Source organism: Lepidochelys kempii, chromosome 27 (assembly GCF_965140265.1).
Source record: "Lepidochelys kempii isolate rLepKem1 chromosome 27, rLepKem1.hap2, whole genome shotgun sequence".
Taxonomy (NCBI): domain Eukaryota; kingdom Metazoa; phylum Chordata; order Testudines; family Cheloniidae; genus Lepidochelys; species Lepidochelys kempii.
In genome coordinates this window covers 17943677-17965154 of record NC_133282.1, presented here as the reverse complement: position 1 = coordinate 17965154, position 21478 = coordinate 17943677, and the positions used below count along the sequence as shown (strand labels likewise).

Here is a 21478-nt window from a genome sequence, read left to right as displayed (position 1 = left end):
AGCAGAGGTGTGGGCTGGACTAGCCCACTTCATCCAGCCGCAGCAGGAGAGCTCAGCTTTAGAAAATACAGTAGCACTTCCCCCAGAGACGTCCAAAGAAGCCATCCTGAGAGCCGCGAGCAGGCCGCTGAGTGAGCGAATGCTGCAAAGGGGGCTTGTTAGCAACGCCCGCAATCCAAGCGGGTGCCTGGCTATTTCCGCCTGTTGTGATGAGCTCTCAAGGACTGTGAACGGCTGCAGTGCGAGGACGCACAAGTGACTCACGGAGTTGGGCTGAGCAGGAGGGCACCGACTGGAAGGGCACCAGTAAAAGTCAGGGGCACAGAACAATACACACAGAGACGAGAGGGAGCTCCCCATCTGAGTAGGGAAACAATCGAGGGCCAGGGGTTCTCACCCCGCGGGCCGCTTGCGGCCCAATCAGCACACCGCCAGGCCCATGGGACGTCTTCCGGCCCGTACAGGTAGTGTACCTATCGGTTGAGAACCACTGGTCTGGGGGACCGGAACTGTGTGCCATTGGGCGTCCCTCTCAAGCCCTGGACTCTGAAATGAGGGACATCGGGGTTTTTTTATTGAATGCACTATTTTACTAAATATATAGAGATCTATGGGTACAAGCGAGCCTGAGACTTCCAATTATTAGTCACCTGTTCTGAGATTATGCTTGGCCTATGCAGAGAAACTCAAAATGCAGCCGAAATGCTCAAAGGAGACCACATGAGGAGAGCTGTCCCCGTCCTGTTTCTGCCCCCCCTTTTCACCATTCTCCCGTTTGGTGCTGAAAAGCAGAGGCAACTGAAATCATTAGTCCCTCACTTGAAAATCTTGGGCCTGGAGAAGAAGTCTGCTCTACTGGCTCACCCTGACAACTAGACCAGGTGGGACTTGTAAGCTCCAATGTAGGCGTTCTAACCCGTACATCTCTCTCTCGGCGAAGGGATGTAGGGACAGGGACCGAGGAAGTCCTGTATGTAGCGTCTTCAGAAACAGCCAAGCACAGAAAAGCTCCGGTTGGTGTGTGTGTGTGGTGTTTGAGTTAGCAATAGGGACAGACTCCAGGACGGGGGGAAGTTTAGGTCATATATCGTGTGTGTTTATGCGGTGACCTTGGGGTAGCTCACTGACCAGTGGCTATTGTGTTGTTATTTATTGAGTTCTGACAGCGTGCTCACCGTTGCACAAACCTAGAGCAAGATACTATCCCCACCCCAGGGACCTTGTCCCACTGGTGCAAATCCCAAGGTCCTTCCTCAAGCAGAACTCCCACTAACGTCCATGGAAGTCTGGCCGGAGGGCAGCAGTGGATCAGGGTATTAGGATTTGAGTGCGTGGGAGCCAGTGGGATTGCACTTTGTCTGGTGTGGCGCGTGTGTCAGGCTCTGAAAACACGGCACGTCTTGGTGGGGCGCCCGGTGGGAAGCAGAGGGGGCTGCGCTTGCCGCTGGAACTCCTTCCTGGATGTTTTATTATCTGCTCCGGGTTGGATTTTCTAAGCACTTGGTACTGAGCGAACTCAGCTGCACTCCCGTTGACTTCAGAGGGAGCGCAGCGAGGCCGCTGCAGAGCGCACCTGAAAAACCCAGCCCAGTCTCTCCGAACAGGCTCATCTGATCTGTGTGTGTCGGGGGGAGAGGAGCGTGTGGGCGCCTTCCTGCCTGCAGGAAATCATCACTCACTGGCAAAGTTTATTAAACACTTATAAAGTTAATGCCGGCACTTGGTTTCTGGCAGTGTCGGCTCTCAGCCTGGTGTGAAGAGGGACTGGCTCTGGGGGGGGGAGTATGTGCATTCAAATCATTAGCTCTGTTTTAGTCCATTCTTCCCCAAAGTTCACAGCTGTTCCTAAACGCAGGCTGTGTGTGTGCAGAACGTGTGAGTAAGGTGCATTCTCTTCCGTCTTCCCTCCCTTCAAGGACGCAGTGGCAGTCAGAGCAGCCCCTCTGCGGCAATCCGGCAGAGCGCCCTTTTTCATCCCATCCCAGAGGTTCAGTTATGGGCTCTGGGGGTGAGACTCTTGTGCCGGGATAAACCAGGACTCAGGAGAGCTTCAAGGCAGATTGAAAGCTGTGACGACTGGGGGCGAAAGCAGGCAGAGCGAGAAGAAACTTAGAGGATGAATTCAGGCCTTCTCTGAGGGGGAAAGGCAGAGCTACCAAGTGACGCTGCCATGGCTTGCTGTGTTTGCAGCAGGCTGAGGAGTGGGCAAGGAGCCCTAGAAAGGGAAGGGTCTTTGCAGAGTTACTCACAAACGCAGGAGAAGCTAGAAAACCATCGCCTTGGGGTTGGGTGTCGCCTGGGCCCTCGCAGTGACCAAGGGAGACGTTCTCCAGGACGTCACTAGACGTTCTGGTCTCCTGTCCTGCAGCGTGGCGGTTGGCTGAGAGGCAGTTAAAGGGCGGGTCATGCTGATCTTGGAGCTCTCGCTCCGGGGAGAGGGTGGAAATGTCGAACCTGCCAGGATGGAAGTTTGAGCCGTGCTGAGAGCTCTGCCGTGATGGACGGAGAGGCCGGGGGGGGTTGTTCCTCCATACGTGCTCGGGAGCAGGGCCACAGTCTCTCTCGTTGTTGCCCCTTGCTCCCAACAAACTGGTAAATCTGTACCCGGCAGCTTGACCCGCTGGACCAACGTTCTAAAGAAGGCAGGTTTGCTCGGTTATTAAGCGGCGCATCTCCAGTGGGTGCTGTACCTGAGCTCCAGACTCAGCCTTGCCCTCGGGTCCCGGGGCTGCCGCGGAGTGGCGTACGCGCGTTTCCGCTCTGCCGTTAATGGGCCGGAGGGGCGGCCGTGTCATGGGGCTCGCTCTGCCCGCACAGCAGCCTTCCTGCCTTCGCCACCGCGTCTGTGCATCCGCCCCTCCCGCGCGGGCAAGCTGGGTTTGCAGCAGTGCATTCTGGGAACGTCTGGGCCGCTGACCCACAGGGCCCAGAGGACTCTGGGGTTCCCTCCGGCGCCGGCCACATACATGTGATTAGGGCCTTGTGCCCACGGCATGCTAGCCCAGATACAGCAACGGTAACTGTCGGCCAGGCCAGGCCAGCTGCAGTGCTTGTTAGCCAGGCCCTGCGCAGACGCACACGGTGCCTGACCCTGGTTCCCTCGGTCCCCAGGTGCAGTGTGGACAGAGCTTTGGCCTGGACCGATCCCCAGGTGCTTTGTCTTGCTCGGAGCCAGCTCCCAATGGTTGGGGTGTCTTCTGTGACCTTTCTTCCGGGGGGGCTTCCATGTGGACGGGTGCCAGCTGTGGGGTTAGCTTGCTAGGGGCCCTTCTTCCCTGGATGCTGCTGCTGCATTGGCCGCGTGTTTGCAGTGGCTTGTGAAGGCTTTGCTTCCTGCTCTCTCTCTTCTACAGTCCAGCTGCTCGGAGAGATGGGAGGATTCATAACCTTGTGAGTGTGCTGTCCCAGCCTGTGTGCTGGTGGCCTCAATGTCGCATCCCACCAGAGCGCCTAATTCACTCCGTGAGCCGCATTGCAAATGCACAGCCCCTTGGAAAGGCCCACAGGCCGGCACGCTGCAGCTGTGCGTGCAAAACCCTATAAGCAGCCTCACTCCACACTTTCGAGAAGTATTAGGAACTGCTTTGGGTTTATTTCTGAGCATCGTTATGAAAGGGCTTTAGGGGATTAAAGGACACTCAGATTAATCTTTGCTCGGAGAGGCAGAGTTTGCTGAATGGGCAGTTCTGAAGCCTCGGAGATGTGGCATGCGTGGAAGGTTGAGGCAGGCTTCTCTACGGGTCACCACAGCTGCATCTCAGCTGGGAAGCTAGATTAGGGCTAGAGGGCTGAGATGGTGTGTGGGGCAAGGAAGAGCCTGTCAGGAGCAGTTCCCAGGCTGATAACGTCCCTCTTTGGGGCCGATCCTTCAGGTCACAACCAGCAGCTTGGTGCAGTTTGTGCCACTTGAACGACATGTCCCTGCTCATTCCTGGTCCGAAGCAGGTAAATAACAAACAGATGTAGCGACTGTCCCACTCCCCTCTGGGAAGCCCGTCAGCAGAGTACGGTACCGAGTATCTTCACCGGAGCCAGTTTGCTATAATGACGAGAGGGATGGTTTTAAAGAAAATGTAAATACAGCATCTCCATAAGCCAGTTGATTGATGCTTGCTTCTGAATTTTAGCAAACAGCAAAGGGGGGAGTGGTACCTAGTGGTTGGAGCAGAGGCTTGGGAGCCCGCACTCCTACGTTGACTTGTTGGGTGACCTTGGGCAAGTTGATTCACATCTTTGTGCTGTTCATTTCATCGTTCATTTGTGAAATGGGGCTGAAGCTCCACTCTCTGGGGGGTGGGGACAGGCGTTTGGGAATCCTCTGGCTGAATGGGCCAGAGGGGAGCTGAGTGTTATGGATCCAGGGTTGTCGCAATTACTCCATGCACCCAGCAAGGGGCGCCGAAGAGCTCACAGTGTAATGGACAAGCCGGACACTGGGTGGGAGGGGAACCAGAGGCAGAGAGATGGAAAGGGACTTGCCCAAGGTCGCACAGCAGGGCAGTGGCAGAGCCAGGGATAAAACCCAGGTGTTTGGAGAAAACAGACCTAGCTCAGCTACCAAGGACAGCCCACTGGTCCTCCCAAATTCCCTGCTCCATCACTGATGCCATGGCTGACCTTGGGTAAGTCTCCTAGTTGCTCTGGGCCTCAGTTTCTCATCTGTACAGTGGGACAGAACACTGTTCTACCTCCTGGGGAGCTGTGCGGATAAACAGTCAGGCTTGTGAGGCTCAGCTATTACGGTGATGGGTGCCGGGCATGTACCGTAGGCAGCTGGCCTGCCCTGGGGCACGTGGGGACAGAGGCGCAGGGCCGAAGCTGTCTGAAGAGGGGCAAGTGCTGTGAGCCCTGGCTACGTGGCAGTGAAGCCTTGACACTAGGAGATCTTCCCTCTGGAACAGTCACTAGCATGTGTTTGGACACACTTAGAAACTGGCGATGCAGCAGATGGCCTGGTGGCGACGCGTTCTTGCCGGCGGGTGGGTCGGCGCCCGGGAAGGAGCTGGGCCAGGAGCAGAGGCAGTGGCCTGCCGCCACGTGGGTGCATTATCCATTTCCCCTCTTCCCCCCCCCCCGCCCTTTCCTGGGACATGTGAGATGGGACGGAGCTGAGCTTGCTGGGCTGGAGGGTGACGCCTGGTTTCAGTAGAATGGCTGGCTGATTGCAGCTGGGGCTGGATTCAGGCCACCCGGGGATGTGAGCAGGGAGACCCAGGAGCAGCAGCAGGGGCCCTTGGGAGCAGCTGGCATCTTCCCTTCCAAGCTGCGGTGTAGCCACACAGAGTCCCCTGCTGGGTAGGACTGGTAGGATTAATGCCCTCTTGAGTTGCTCGGAACAGTTTCCTTCCGAGTATGTGTCCGAGGCTCTTGGCAGACTCCGGCAGGTGTTGCAGGGTCGGTCGCTCACCGGTCACGTGTTTAATCTTTTCTTCCTGACCACGAGGTCTAGAACTCGACTTTCTCTTCTAAATGGATGCTGAAATTGTGCTGGAGTTGGAGCTGTAGGTGTGGACCTGCGGTGCCTTTGTCTTAATCCATCCCTGGCCATGCTCCCTTTTAATACAGGTGTGTGCCCCCTGCTGGGACCCAGTGGTTCCTGGTCCCAGAAAGCAGTGCTCCATCTGGATGTGACCCAGGGCAGAGAATCTTCGATTTGCTTCTCTCGTCCTTGGAAGCGGAGAGCAAACCGCGGGAGAAGCAAGTAATTCCCAGTTGCTCTTCATGCCTTCGGCTAGGGATATCACGTGGTGCTGCGTAGCACCTTTCATCCCAGGGGCTGTCAGAGGTAAGCCTGTGTCCTTGTGTCCCATCTCTGGAGCCCGCCATGATAATTTCCATGTTGCTACCAAAGCCAAATTTACGCTAGGAATAAAGAGTGTGTGTGTGTGGTTTTTTTTTTTAAAGGGGTGGGGAAAAAAGAAACTAAAATACCCTGGGTCAGAACTTCTGCAAGGAGAGCAGGGCTATGGTTATAGCAGGGGACTGGGAGTCAGGATTCCTGGGTCCGATTCCTACCCCTGCGAGGAGGAGGAGCCCAGTGGTTAGAGCTGGGGACTGTGCTGGACAGAACTCCTGGGTGACCTTGAGTGAGTCACCACTTCACCTTTCTGTGACTCAGTTTCCCTTTGTGCAAAATGAGGAGGTGAATACATGCCTCTTTCCCAGGGGAGGGTTATTTGTGAGGATCCATTAATACCCGCAAAGCAGGACATGATCTTCAGATGAGAGGAGCTATAGAGAAGGGCAAGTTCGAGCAACAGATGGTCTAAGGTCTGTAGAAACCCAGCAGCCACTTTCTCCTGGGGATGCTCATGGGGCAGGCTGTTTTAATCACGGAGAGCATGTTGGGTTTGTAAGTACCCACACACGCTGGGGAAGAAATCTGGGCATTTCAGCCAGCAAGCTGGGCTTTTCTCTAGCAGTAAAAACCCCACATCTGTGCGTGGGAGAGAAGACACATGAAATTGGCCAATTCCTATCAGTGCGAAAACACTTTTTAAAAAACAGGTTTCAGAGTAGCAGCCATGTTAGTCTGTATTCGCAAAAAGAAAAGGAGGACTTGTGGCACCTTAGAGACTAACCAATTTATTTGAGCATGAGCTTTCGTGAGCTACAGCATCCGATGAAGTGAGCTGTAGCTCACGAAAGCTCATGCTCAAATAAATTGGTTAGTCTCTAAGGTGCCACAAGTCCTCCTTTTCTTTTTTAAAAAAAGTTTCTGGTTCCCAATCGTCCGAACCATTAGGAGAAATTCGACTTTTCCTCTTGTAAGCAAAGGCCCCTGGGGCAATACTGGTCCCGTGCAGCCCTTCCTTTACGCCTCCACTGAGCTCAGAAACAGTATGCGGGGAGCAGCAGTTTTCATCACCGTCTGATACCTAAGTTCTGAAGTCGCTTTGTTTGCCAGGAGCCCCGTTTCCACGTGATCCCAGGCAAAGCTAGTGTTCACCCAGTTAGCTCTTCAGTAACAGTGGGGGGAGGGGTAGCTCAGTGGTTTGAGCGTTGATTGTGAGTTCAACCCTTGAGGGGGCCATTTAGGGTTCTGGGGCAAAAACTGGGGATTGGTCCTGCTTTGAGCAGGGGGTTGGACTAGATGACTCCTGAGGTCCCTTCGCACCCTGAGATTCTATGATTCTAACAGAGATAAAAGTGCCCTGGGGAGTAAGAAGGCAGCTGATCTGCGTGTGGGGCAGGACAGATAGAGCGACAGGCCGAAGTCGAGTTTCCATTCAGCACGTACTCTTTGGGGCAAAGGCAGCTGAGTGGGGCCCTGGCTTGAGAGAAATTGCTGACCTAGACTCTTTAAAAACGGTCAAAACCGTTCCAGTGCTAATTAGAAAATGGAGCATAAAACTCATTTTGGGGGGGGATGCTCGGAACTGATTGAAGGGAGACGGAGCCTGACTGCAGGACTCACGGGGTGCTCGGAATTCGCGCACAGCGGCAGCGTTCCCGAATCCGAGACCGAGGTGCCTGGCGTGGTGTTCGGAGAGCAGGTCCGGCTTGCCCAGTGCCAGAACTCTGCCTCGCCAAGCGCTGATGGCGGGGCTAAGTGCCAGGAAGGACGATGCTTTGCCCCGAGAGCCTTGCTGGGTGCGCAGGCTGGGAGCTGGCTCTCGGAAGGACGGTTGTGTGAGTGGAGGCTGCAGAGACACTGCTGTGTTGTTCTTGGGGCTCCGGCCGTGCGGGGAAAGCAGTGAAGCCACGAAGCTGGCAGCCTGTGGCGGGGCCTCTCTGCTTTCTGGGCGAGGAAACCATGCCAGGAACGCGCTGGGTTTGTCCGCACCCTGACGCCTGCGACTTCCAATTCATTGCAGGCTGGTGCGTGCCAGGTGACCCTCCGACCTCTCCTCTCTGAGCCCCCTTTATGAGCCAGGTGAAGAGGGGGATTGTGCAGCCCGGGCTGCGAGGCCAGGTTGGGAAGGAGCTGGACAAGGAACAGACGAAGTGGAGACAGAGGCCCGGTTGTGGGGCTCTGTCCCAACCTGCTGCCTGCTCCTAAGTACAGGAAAACTCTTGTGAGCAGGCTTGTTTGCGGGGATCAGGACCAAGAGGCTTCTGTGGAGAATTTGGCCTCTCTCTAGTTTCTGGTCCCACAGCAGCTGCTGTGATCCCATGTCAATAGATAGATAAACAAAGTGAAGCCTTCCTGACCTGCCCCAGAAATGGCACAGACCCTCGTCTGTGTAGGAAGCTTAGCCCCCAGGCGAGAGGGAGTGGCGCTGGAGAATCTGAGGGCTGCGTTTGTCTCTGTGGCTACATGTTTCCACTTCGGTCAGCCTGGCGGGACATGTCAGAGAGGGGGAAACCACTGGGGTAAAGCACTGCTTGGACCTGGCCCCGTTCCCTCTGCAGGAGCTGGAAAAGTGGAGTGACCACACGCGCACCCCCTCTCCAGCCTGTTGTATCGGTGAGAGGGTGGGGGTGCAGGGTGGGATGGGGGTCCTGGCTGCAGGCTTGGTCCTTTGCATTCAGGTAACTTGGAAACCAGGAGGGTTTTTCAGTCTCTTGCTAATGAGACAGCTGGTGTGCTTTGAGCGCTGCTCACCACCCTCTGGCTGGTCCCTTGTGCCCCTCCCCATCATATACACAGGCTGTAAGCTCTCTGGGGCTGTTTCCAGTCTGTGCAGCTCCTAGCGCGGTCGTTCGTCATAACCCCTGGCTCTGGGGAAGCATTTCAGAGGTGTTGTCCTTGCTGACATGCCGAGGTCACCCAGCCGGTCAGTGGTAGAGCCAGGAGTCGAGCCCAGCTCTCCTGAGTTGCAGTCCAGCGCACGACCCACTTGGCCATGTCGTCTCCTTTGCTAACCCCCACGGGGCCTCCCGGCCTCAAGGTGCTACCGCAGAACAGATTCTGGCTGTGCCAGGGCTTGGCAGGATCGGGCCCTTCTGCGTCCATGTGATTTTCCCTACTGGCAGCTCTGGGGACTGACGCTTCTGGGCCGCCCCTGGGCATGGGCACCAGCAGGGCAAGCTTCTCCCAGACACGGGCACTGCCCCACTGATGTCTCGCCCCTGTGTGCCTCTCTGAGCCCCATCCGCTCCTTGGCGTCTCAGCTGGGGCCACCAGCCAGTCTCTGTTTGTGAGGCCAAGTTACTTTTGAGAGATGACGACTTGCCTGCTGGGCACCGGACCTTTAAAACGGGGCCCCGAGCTGACGTCATCCCTGCGGAATCGAAGCCTGGTCCTGCCGGATGCTGGAGCCGTCGGCTCTGGTTGAAGGCAGCCGGTGCAGGGAAGGCTGACCATGCAGGAGGGGTGGGTTTGTTTCCTGGCTCTGCCCCAGGCTCCCCATGTCCCATTTAGGTCCCCATTTCGCAAAGCACTCAAGCCTGCCAACAAATCCCTTTTAAGGTTCTGCTTAAAGTGAAGCATGTGCTTAGATGCTTTGCCGACTTGGGGCCTTAATCTCTTGGTCTCCGTTCCCCAGCTGTACGGTGAATTGACAGTCCCTCCTCTTGTCTGCCTACCCTGCAGGGTCACCAGGGGAATGACTAGCTCACTAGACACCCGTTCTGTGTGCTGCACAATGGGATCTGGATCTTGCCAGGGTGCTGCAATGAGGGTGCACAGCACCTGGCAGGATCCGGCTCTTGGGCCAGGCTTGAATGTGGCCTGCAGCCACTCTGGACCTGTAGCATCTCCAGGCTTCCTTTTTCCCCCCGGTGGCTGTGATGCTCAGATTCCCCTGTATTCACTCAAAGAAAAGGAGGACTTGTGGCACCTTAGAGACTAACAAATTTATTATTCACTCAGCTACTCTGGCCCTGACCGTTGTGCACTCATCCAGGGATTGGCAAAACCTTTCCTGAAATCCTGAGCCATGGGGCATCTTGGGGTAAGTCTGCACTGCAATTAGCCACCTGCAGTTGGTCTGTGCCAGCTAATTTGCGGGCTTAGGGGCTGTTTAATTGCTGTGTTGACATTGGGGCTTCTGCTGCAGCCTGAGCTCTGGGTCCCTCCCAGCTCACAGGATCCTGGAGCGATGGTAGGAACATTAGGGAGGTGGGTTTAGCTGCCTGCACCCACTGAGAACACGTTAGGGAGGTGGATTTAAAAAAGAAAAAATCAAATTAAGATTTGTAGCAAGTGATTAAACTGGTGCCTTTAGCTGTGTTTATGGACACGCCAAAAGTAAATCGGCTCCTAGACTGAATAAATATTTTGCTCAGGCAGGCGAGATTTTCAGTTCATCTGTCTTAGAAAGACTTGAAGCGAGAGGGGAATTGATTTTCTCCAGCTTGAACAAAGCAAGCGGCTCTGAGAACTAGCCAGCTCGTGACGTCCCATTATCCGTTATAATGGGGAAAAAGCAGCTGGGAAATCATTGAAGAGAAAATGAAAAGGAAGGTGCCTTGTGCAGCTAAGCACAAGTCCTCCCCTTCCCCTGGCCTCTTTCCAGGTGTCTCCTTCTGAGAGTTTGCTGGTGCTGCATCTCCTGGGAATTCTCTGGTGGGGCTTTACCAGTCCTGATGCGTAACCTCAGGAGAGTGTTTGGTAAGGCTGGCTGAGGCTGTCCATTAGCCCCTGCCCTGAGGAGCAGTTGTGGGGGTTCCACCTCGGAGACACTTCCTGAGAAAAAGAAAAGAGCCCGGGGCGACTGGTCCCAGTGATATGTTCCCTGCAGACCTGCTCTGGGGCTCTTCCCAGCCGCCCCATGTGGTGTCCCATCGGTGTGCTTTGGTCATAAGAACAGCCAGACAGGGTCAGACCAAGGGTCCATCCAGCCCAGTGTCTGGTCTGCCGACCGTGGCCAATGCCAGGTGCCCCAGAAGGAATGGACAGAACAGGGAATCATCACGTGATCCATCCCCTGTCACCCATTCCCGGCTCCTGGCAAACAGAGGCTAGGGACGCCATCCCTGCCCATCCTGGCTAACAGCCATTGATGGGCCTATTCTCCATGAATTTATCTAGTTCTTTTTTGAACCCTGTTATAGTCTTCCTCTGGCAAGGAGTTCCACAGGTTGACTGCGTTGTGTGTGCAGGGGAAAAACTTTTTTGTTTGTTCCTTTTGTCATGCCCTGGAGCGTCCTCTCTCAGTGGTGTGAAGGAGCTCAGAACTACAGCAGACAGTTCTGCAGAAGGCCTCCTGTTAACACACAACTTACTGCCAGGATGCGTCCTCTGCTGGTGAGGAACACGTAACCCCTCCCTATGGGGAAAGCTGCTGAAAAGCTGAGCTCTGTTCCCAGACCTGCTGGGGGACTCTGGGCAAGTCTCTTTTCCCTCCCAACCTGTGTGTGGCGTGCACGTTGTCTCCAGGGTTGTGTTTGTACAGCACCTAGCGTGGTGTGGCCCCAGTCTCAGTTGTGGCCTCTTGGTGCTCTCTGGAATGAAGGGAATTTGGGGTGCCGAAGCAAAGTCCCAAGGTTTCCCTTCTTCCTGGGATGTAACTGGGGACATACGTGTAACCAACGCCCACTCGGCAAGATGCTCTGTCCCCTTCGAGAGGGGTGTGGGCCTGTCACCGCCTCGGCTAACAGATGGATCTTTTCGCTCTGGCAGTGGACTCTCAAGTGGCAGCATCCCAAAGGTCCCGTGTTTTCTCCATCTGCCCGTGACCCGGCCAGGTGTGCGGCGTTCCATACAGGTTGTTACATCTGAGAACTGGTTAAATACTTCTCTGGTCTGCCAGGGCCTCGGGGTAGCCGATCCCACATCTGTACTGCAGCGTCTTGGGTACTTTGCATGGTGGATGCTGACCGAGCGGGTGCAGGGCTGGCTCATGGGGTGATGCTGACCTGGATGCACTTGTGTGCTGGTGACTCGGCTATTTCCAGTAATCGAGGGCGTGTGGGGAGGGGGAAGGTTGGAGGATTTGTTTCCAGTCACTAAAGTCATGGATCACAAGCTGCTTCAGACTCAACTGCTTTGGTGGAGACCAGTTGGGTCCAGTGCCCCTCCCGGTGTGCGCTTGTAAATGGTGCGTTTAAAAGGTTCTTGCCCTGGCACTAGGTTGTTCCAGAGTAGGATTCCCGTTCAAACTGATAGTAAATTCCAGCCAGCGCTCGGTATTTTCAGACATCCGTTACCACTAAGACAAGGGCGTAGTGCTACCCCTTCACAGTAAGGGCTGTCAGGTCGGCATTAAGTATGGGCAAAGGCTCGTTAACTGCAAGCACCCACAGGAATTCCAGGGCTGCCCGGTGTCTTTGGTTAACCTGTGAGCTGTTAATCAATCCCCAAAGAAATGCTGTTTTTTAAGTACACAGGCAGTTTCTTTCTCCTCCTTTCCCAAGCTGTCCATACCCAAGGCCCTTTAAGGACAGGGTCAGAGGAATTAAATACATTGTTATCACCATTGTTGTCTGTCATAGTTAAAGCATGTCAATTACCACAACCATCTTCAACTTTCTTCTCCTGCTGTCTGCGAGCTTTGATCCCGTAGTATGGGAGTGGATGGGGAATGATCTTGTGCTCCCAGCGTCCTCTGCCCGTGTTCCACTTCCAAAGTACCCCAGCGAATTAATTGGCTTGATGGTTCTGTATCATTTGCTTTGTAGAGATGATGCAGGACCAGCTGCAGGAATGATGCAGGGTGAAATTCTCCAGCCTGAATTATGCAGGAGGTTAAACTGCATGATCATAGTGGTCCCTTATGGCCTTAAAAATGAGGACTCGGTGCTCACTGATTTCTGTTCTTTTGAGTTGTGAATGGAGTTAGTTGCAATATTGGTGGTCGGGCTGCCAAATTTTAAACAATGCCAGCCGCTTTCCGTTTGCAGGGTTTGAAACCGGCCGACCTTCCTGTGATTTGAGGTTTTTGTTTTAGCAGAATGTTGGCTTGAAGATTTTCATTTTGAAGCCCTCCCCTTCCTTCTCCCTTTTTAAGTTTCCTTTTTCGCCACTGAAAAAAGGGGCAAGCGAAAGGAGAAGGGATAAGCTGGGAAAAAACCCACTAACATTTTGTTGAAAAAATGGAAAATTTAAAAAGAAAACAAGGTCAAACATTTGTGCTAATGTCTGAATTCGCAAGGAGAGCTCTGTTTTCCAGGGAACACGTTTATTGTCACAAAACGTTGACCGGCTCATGGTGACTGACTTGCTATTAAAGGTAGACACTGCTGTGGGCGGTTCCAGTGTGGCTCTCCCAGATTGCCCCAGAACAGTCCAACTGCAGAAGGGAACAAGACTCCGGCATGTGAGTCGTCAGCCCCGTTTTCATGGCACGTGGGTTTTCACACCCAGAGTGCTCACCCATCCCGCCCCTGCACCGATCCACCATCTCAGGTGCCGTGGCACGGATAGCGCTTGTTTCTTGCATGCTTCAAGTTGCCATAGGGTGACAGTGAATGCTGAAATCTCCAGGGCACTTTGGAGCCCAAATGCCATTTTTGCTCACTTCTTTGCCTTAAAATCCGTCTGTTCCAGAGCTGGGATCTATGGGAAGTTTAGCCTGGGCCTGATGCTGAGTCCTGTGCACGTGAGGAGAGGAGTTTGCAAGGCTGCGTATTCTGTAACTTGCTTGCTGCTGTCTGGGCTCCCTCCCCAGTGCTTTAGAGCTCTTCTTATCCACCCTTTGGAGGCTGAAGTTTGTTGTATTTGAGCCTCTGAGCTCACCTCATGCGTTATGAAATCACGAGACTTTGCAAACAGTTGATGCTGTTTCTTTGCCTCCTGGCCTTTGAGCCTGTCAGGAATCAGGCAGTCAAGCTTTCCTCCGTAACCCCAAGGGCTGGAAATGTGCTGCTTTTTGTAAAGGAAAGCTGAGAGTCTCATGCAATCACCTAACTCCAGCAACAGGGGTTTTAAGAGAAACCTTGAACAGCAGGAGTCTTGGGATAAAATCACAGGAGTTGGCAACATGTGGCTCGGTTTGCTTTCAACCACAGGGTCCCGTCTGCCAACCCTATCGGGTGTGCAAGGCTGCAGCAGTTCCACTCGAGACAAGTCCTTATCTGATACCTGGTGAGGTTCATGTCCTTTATTACTTGAATTTTGGGAGCACCAAATGGCCCCAACCAGGACCAATACCCCAGTGTCCTGGGTACCCCATGGAAAAGTATTGGTATTGGTACCCAAAAGTATTGGTACCCAATAGAAAAGGTGGGGGAGTAGCACTGTATGTAAGGGAGCAGTATGACTGCTCAGAGCTCCGGTACGAAACTGCAGAAAAACCTGAGTGTCTCTGGATTAAGTTTAGAAGTGTGTGCAACAAGAGTGATGTAGTGGTGGGAGTCTGCTATAGACCACCGGACCAGGGGGATGAGGTAGATGAGGCTTTCTTCCGGCAGCTCACGGAAGCTACTAGATCGCATGCCCTGATTCTCATGGGTGACTTTAATTTTCCTGATATCTGCTGGGAGAGCAATACAGCGGTGCATAGACAATCCAGGAAGTTTTTGGAAAGCGTAGGGGACAATTTCCTGGTGCAAGTGCTAGAGGAGCCAACTAGGGGGGGCGCTTTTCTTGACCTGCTGCTCACAAACCGGGTAGAATTAGTGGGGGAAGCAAAAGTGGATGGGAATCTGGAAGGCAGTGACCATGAGTTGGTTGAGTTCAGGATCCTGACGCAGGGAAGAAAGGTAAGCAGCAGGATACGGACCCTGGACTTCAGGAAAGCAGACTTCGACTCCCTCAGGGAACGGATGGCCAGGATCCCCTGGGGGACTAACTTGAAGGGGAAAGGAGTCCAGGAGAGCTGGCTGTATTTCAAGGAATCCCTGTTGAGGTTACAGGGACAAACCATTCCGATGAGTCGAAAGAATAGTAAATATGGCAGGCGACCAGCTTGGCTTAATGGTGAAATCCTAGCGGATCTTAAACATAAAAAAGAAGCTTACAAGAAGTGTAAGGTTGGACATATGACCAGGGAAGAGTATAAAAATATTGCTCGGGCATGTAGGAATGATATCAGGAGGGCCAAATCGCACCTGGAGCTGCAGCTAGCCAGAGATGTCAAGAGTAACAAGAAGGGTTTCTTCAGGTATGTTGGCAACAAGAAGAAAGCCAAGGAAAGTGTGGGCCCCTTAATGAATGAGGGAGGCAACCTAGTGACAGAGGATGTGGAAAAAGCTAATGTACTCGATGCTTTTTTTGCCTCGGTTTTCACTAACAAGGTCAGCTCCCAGACTGCTGCGCTGGGCATCACAAAATGGGGAGTAGATGGCCAGCCCTCTGTGGAGATAGAGGTGGTTAGGGACTATTTAGAAAAACTGGACGTGCACAAGTCCATGGGGCCGGACGAGTTGCATCCGAGAGTGCTGAAGGAATTGGCGGCTGTGATTGCAGAGCCATTGGCCATTATCTTTGAAAACTCGTGGCGAACCGGGGAAGTCCCGGATGACTGGAAAAAGGCTAATGTAGTGCCAATCTTTAAAAAAGGGAAGAAGGAGGATCCTGGGAACTACAGGCCAGTCAGCCTCACCTCAGTCCCTGGAAAAATCATGGAGCAGGTCCTCAAAGAATCAATCCTGAAGCACTTGCATGAGAGGAAAGTGATCAGGAACAGCCAGCATGGATTCACCAAGGGAAGGTCATGCCTGACTAATCTAATCGCCTTTTATGATGAGATTACTGGTTCTGTGGATGAAGGGAAAGCAGTGGATGTATTGTTTCTTGACTTTAGCAAAGCTTTTGACACGGTCTCCCACAGTATTCTTGTCAGCAACTTAAGGAAGTATGGGCTGGATGAATGCACTATAAGGTGGGTAGAAAGCTGGCTAGATTGTCGGGCTCAACGGGTAGTGATCAATGGCTCCATGTCTAGTTGGCAGCCGGTGTCAAGTGGAGTGCCCCAAGGGTCGGTCCTGGGGCCGGTTTTGTTCAATATCTTCATAAATGATCTGGAGGATGGTGTGGATTGCACCCTCAGCAAATTTGCGGATGATACTAAACTGGGAGGAGTGGTAGATACGCTGGAGGGGAGGGATAGGATACAGAAGGACCTAGACAAATTGGAGGATTGGGCCAAAAGAAATCTGATGAGGTTCAATAAGGATAAGTGCAGGGTCCTGCACTTAGGACAGATGAACCCAATGCACAGCTACAGACTAGGGACCGAATGGCTAGGCAGCAGTTCTGCGGAAAAGGACCTAGGGGTGACAGTGGATGAGAAGCTGGATATGAGTCAGCAGTGTGCCCTTGTTGCCAAGAAGGCCAATGGCATTTTGGGATGTATAAGTAGGGGCATAGCCAGCAGATCGAGGGACGTGATCGTTCCCCTCTATTCGACATTGGTGAGGCCTCATCTGGAGTACTGTGTCCAGTTTTGGGCCCCACACTACAAGAAGGATGTGGATAAATTGGAGAGAGTCCAGCGAAGGGCAACAAAAGTGATTAGGGGTCTGGAACACATGACTTATGAGGAGAGGCTGAGGGAGCTGGGATTGTTTAGCCTGCAGAAGAGAAGAATGAGGGGGGATTTGATAGCTGCTTTCAACTACCTGAAAGGGGGTTCCAAAGAGGATGGTTCTAGACTGTTCTCAATGGTAGCAGATGAGAGAACGAGGAGTAATGGTCTCAAGTTGCAGTGGGGGAGGTTTAGATTGGATATTAGGAAAAACTTTTTCACTAAGAGGGTGGTGAAACACTGGAATGCGTTACCTAGGGAGGTGGTAGAATCTCCTTCCTTAGAGGTTTTTAAGGTCAGGCTTGACAAAGCCCTGGCTGGGATGATTTAACTGGGAATTGGTCCTGCTTCGAGTAGGGGGTTGGACTAGATGACCTTCTGGGGTCCCTTCCAACCCTGATATTCTATGATTCTATGACACGTAGGGAGAGGTGGTCCCACCCCCAAAGAAGATCCTTGTCCTGTGAAATAATGCATGTTATTTCCCAATAGAAAAGCCTTGTGTCTGTGGTGCGTCTGAGCAGCTAAAATCGGAGTTGTGCGTCTAACGCTTTGGTGCTGTCGGATGTGCTTATGGATCCACTTCTCGTGGACAGGCTTTGCCAGAGCCACCGGGCAGTGTCTGCTGAGTGAGATGTTACAGAAGCAACCGTGCGTGGCCGTTCAGTGCTCTGTGTGGGCCGGAACGTGCCGGCATCTCTGGAAACAGGTGCATCCATCGTGCAGCTGACAGGCAGGTCTGTGCCGTTGTTTCTGGTCTGGAATGTTACCTGCCCGTCTGGCTGTGCCGGCCGTTCCCCTGTTCCGTTCTCTCCCCCGAGTGCCGTGCGTGCGGATCGGGCGAGGTTTAAGTTCGGGCTGACTCCGATCTCAGACTGGGTGGCCTGAAAAGCAGCTGAAAGCTTAGGGAGCGACTGGGAGTAGTGAGTGACTGTGCCCAGCAGGGGTTTGCAGAGTGAGTTCTGTCCATGTGGTGCTAAAAAAAAGCCACAAGATGAGCAAAATTATCGACTGAGTCACAAATAATTCACCCGCCGCTTTAGTCACCAGCGGATTCTAACCCGGCATTAAGTGTGCTGCTGAGGGTGCATAACCTGAATTCTAATCGTGTTAAACTGACGTGACTGAAGGAAATAAAGGGCTGCTCTGCCGTCCGCAGCTCCAGCTGGATCATCGGGCTCCATGTACGACCTGCTGCCGCTGGATGCTCAATTAACGATGATCCTTAACGAGGAGCGCTGATTAACAGCACCGGAGGAGGCATTGTCAGGAGCCGAGGTGCGGCCCTTAAATAGGGGAGGGATGGTTAGGCAGGGGGTGTACTGCCAGCCCGGCTTAGTGTTGTCCTGCTGTTCCCTCGCGCGCCCCCCTCTGTCTGTGTCCGCCTGTCTCTTGTCGTTCGATGCGGGCTCTTTGGGGTGGGGACCGTCTTTCCGTGTGTGTATGTGTGCACGGTGCCCAGCACGGGGAGGTGCCCGTCCCCACCCGAGGAGCTGCTGTGACGTCAATCATTGAGTTCTGAATCCGAAGGGTGAAGGTGGGTTCTGGATTTCTAGACAAATGCTTTTCCTGCTTGAAGGAGAGGAGTGGGATAAGTGGGGAGGGGGGTGGGATAAGTGGGGAGGGGGCTGTCTGGCAGTCAGGGCTCCTCCGTTCTCCTCCTGCCTCGGGGAGGGCTGCGTGGTCCACAGCTAGAGCGAGGAACGGGTAATCGTGGTGTTCGGGTTCTAGTCCCGGCTCTGGGAGGGGAGTGAGCGGGGCGGGGGGATCAGGACTCCTGGGTTCTAGTCCCGGCTCTGGGAGGGGAGTGAGCGGGGCGGGGGGATCAGGACTCCTGGGTTCTAGTCCCGGCTCTGGGAGGGGAGTGAGCGGGGCGGGGGGATCAGGACTCCTGGGTTCTAGTCCCGGCTCTGCTATTGGCAGAGCAGCGGCTGGTACTCAGGACTCCTGGGTCGCTCCCCCACCCTGCCGGCACCTCCTGCTGTGACTGCAGGAGGGTCCCTCCGCTCCCTGTCGTGGGGCTGCACAGCGGTTATACGAGTTGCCCCTCCTCCTGGGGAGCACATTGTGGGCTGCTTGAGTTGCTTCCCCACTCTGAGGAGGAAGGAGAGATTATTGCTCAGGTGTCAACAAATGGCGGCAGCTGAGACGGTCCGTGGCCCCCCCCAGACCCCACTTTCAGTGAACCCGCGTACCCAGCACTCCGCAGGTGGGAGAGCGTCGTGCCAGGAATAGCTCACGTGGGCCTGGCAGGAGTGGGGGCGAGAACGAAACCCACCACAGGCTCGGAGAGGGCCCAGAGGCTGAGTGCAGGGGCGGCCCCGCCGCTTGGGGGTGCTGGGCGCTCACCGGAGAATGAGACCACGACGGCTGCAAGAGCACGTGGGAGGGAATCGGCTCCGTCCACATTTGCTGACAGGGACCGTCTTCCGCCCCTGGGGAGGGACCAGTTGGCGCCTGATCACGTGGAGGGATCCCCTCTTCACCCTGTTTGCTGCCATGTGTCCTGGCTGTGAGGGCTGCTGGGAAACCAGAATTCCGCTTGGCGGGAGATTTCAAGGTCTCAGTGTTGGATTTTGTCCTGCAGCAGGACGGCACTGAGAGCTTTCGATGGTTCTGGTTAAAAACTCTTTCTTTCCCTCCCAGGATAGCCCAGCGGCGAGGGCGCTCCCCTGCGAGGTGGCTGAGCCAGGATCAAGCCCCTGCCACAAATCCAGCAGAGCATGGGCTTGACCCTGGTTCTCCTGCATCCCCGGTGAGTGCCCTAGACAGTCCTGGGCTGGGTTTGTCTCTCTTCCACCTCCCACCCCGGAATTCCATCCCGAGAAACCTTCCCGGGGGAAGCTGAGTTGAAACCGAGGCTTTTCCACGAAGAATTTCAACTTTGAGGAATTGGCATTTTGGATTTTAAACATTTTTTTTGTTGAAAAATTCCTGACTAGCTCTTATGGTTAGTTTTCTGTTGGTTCTGTGGTTAAAGTAGGAAACTGGGAGCCAGGACTCCTGGGTGCTGTTCGTAATGCTTCGGCAAGGAGTGAGGTCTTGTGGTTACAATAAGAGGCCAGGGAGTCCGAGCTCCCGGATTTTATTGCCAGCTCTGTAAAAGGACCATGCTCAAGTGGCTAGAGCCAGGGGGCTGAGAGTCCGGATGCCTGGGTTCTGTCCTGTCTTCTGGTCAAATATTCTCTGCGTGATGCTGGGTGAGTTGCTTTCCCTCTCTGTGTCTGTTTCCCCATAGAAGTGACAACACCCCTTTCACAAAGGTATTGGGAGATTTAGTAAATGAATGTTTAAAGTGCTTTGAGATCCAGGGATTGCTGGTAATTTGGAAAGGAGACATATTAATATTATTGTCTGCTTCATTATTAGTGACATTTCACTAACCTCCCAGCCGTTCCTTAGCTTTGCTTCATGGCCACTTGCTTCTGATGCTTAAGATCCAGGGAGTTCCTCATAGCTCTGCTCCATTCAGAACTTTGTAACCCACCTGAACCAGCAGAAGCTCCCGGGATAACTTTGCGGTGGAGCTGAGCGGTGTTGTCCCTGGAATTGGGAGTGTCTGCGTTTGATACATCGGGCTGCAGCATGAAGCTGTTCTTGTCGCTTTTTACCCAGTTCCGATGAAGACTAGTTACTCCTAAGAAGTCCCTTTTGATTGATAATTTTGTAAGTTTTATTGTTTGTAAGTGGAAGTGCTTGGGGTTAAATGTAGGACAGGTCAGAATGTTCCATTAGAAATGTGTTTTGATGAAAAATGACTTTTTCATCCAAATTGAAATTTTGCAGACAATATCCATTTTCTATGACATGTTCCGATTTTCTTGAAGGCTTCCCCCTCCCTGAAACCTCCCCCCCCCCCCGCCGCTTTTGCTGGTTGAAAACTGTTTTGTTTTGTTTTGATGGAAACATAAAAACTTTTGAAGAAAAATTTCAGTGAAACCAAAAACAGTTTTGGTTTTTCATTGTTTTTTTTTTTTTTTTTTCTTTTGGCAGCTGTCGTAAAAAGCTTTCTGAAAAATTCCTGGCAGAGGCAAGTGCTGAGTAGGCCCCTGGGAACCCCAGGGATGGGGCATTGTATAAAACCCTGAGCAGAGTAGGTTCAGGTCATCCCAGGAACGGGATTTTTCTAAGTACCTCTTCAGCACGGTCGGCAGCCCAGCCAAAACGAACAGCTCACGGATGGGGCTGGGCGCCTCTGCCAGCCGCCTGTCGCTCCAGGCAGGAAACCCTGTTGGTGAGCGATAGGAGGAGAAAGAGGCACAGGGTGTAGCTTGTAAAACCATGCTCTGAGATACGTGCCCCAGCAGCCCAGAGGGTGAGTGCTCCCAGCATCGCTGTTGTTTGTGGGAAGGAAGAGGCAACAGCTGGGTCTGTTCGGATGCGGGTGCGGAATGGCTCTAAGAGGCCAGTTTGAATGCAGCCTGGGTTGGGAGGCACCAGGAACCACGATGGTCTGTCTTGACGGCTGTTCGATGCCCTCAATGTGGGATGGAGCCGTGGGTTTGATGCGGTCGGTAGCCAGCAGGTGGGACTGGTGCAAAGCTCCTGGCTCCATGGGTTGAGATGGCCCCTCTAGGTCAGGACTGAGGCGTGTGGGCTGCTGCCCATATCTTCCCTGTCCTGGGGCTCATGAGGGTCTTTCGTTCTTAGCACACACAGCACGGCCTCCATGGTGCCTTGCTTTGGGTCTAACGGAGGCTGCTGTCTCTGTGACCCCCATTCTGACCCCTCCAGCGCCAGCCGGAGCTGCTCTTGCGTGCCAAGAGACCCCCGGCTCTGCAGCTGGTGGCTCTAACAGGCTCTTGTCCACTCTGGTGCCTCAGCAGGGAGAGGGACCTGCAGGGCAGGGTCATCTGCTGACTCGCGATATCCACAGACAGCCCCGTTCAGCCTGGCGGCCGGGGGACTACAGCGGGCCCAGAATAATTTCTGCTCTGTGGCCCCGTTGCTCCTGTCTCCTGCGTTGAACCGTTGGTGACGGTGTCTCCTGGTCTCTGATCCCAGCTTTAAGAGCTTCCTTATTCCGCTTGTCTCTGCGGCGTGTCAGAGGGGCTGTCTCCGGGCAGGGAGGAGTCCGAAAAGGCCGGTTTGTGTGGCTGACTCGTTGCAGCGTTTTCAGGCTTGGCCTTCGAGTGTTTTCCTAATGACAACGTCCTTCTTGCCCCCCCATGCCTGGCACCGCA

At 53.9% G+C, this 21478-nt stretch overlaps 1 protein-coding gene across 8 annotated transcripts in view; it reads left to right on the top strand.

Moving 5' to 3' along the window:
- LOC140904058 (zinc finger protein 385C-like) overlaps positions 1-21478 on the top strand; it is a 194697-nt gene that overhangs the window by 17487 nt on the left and 155732 nt on the right. The window contains exon 1 of one of the 8 annotated variants that reach the window (XM_073326287.1): positions 846-881. The exons of the other annotated variants lie outside the window; for them this stretch is intronic. The gene's annotated coding sequence lies outside the window, so the exon portion shown is untranslated. Of the gene's footprint in view, positions 1-845; positions 882-21478 lie in introns of those variants that run through there. 8 annotated transcript variants of the gene reach the window in all.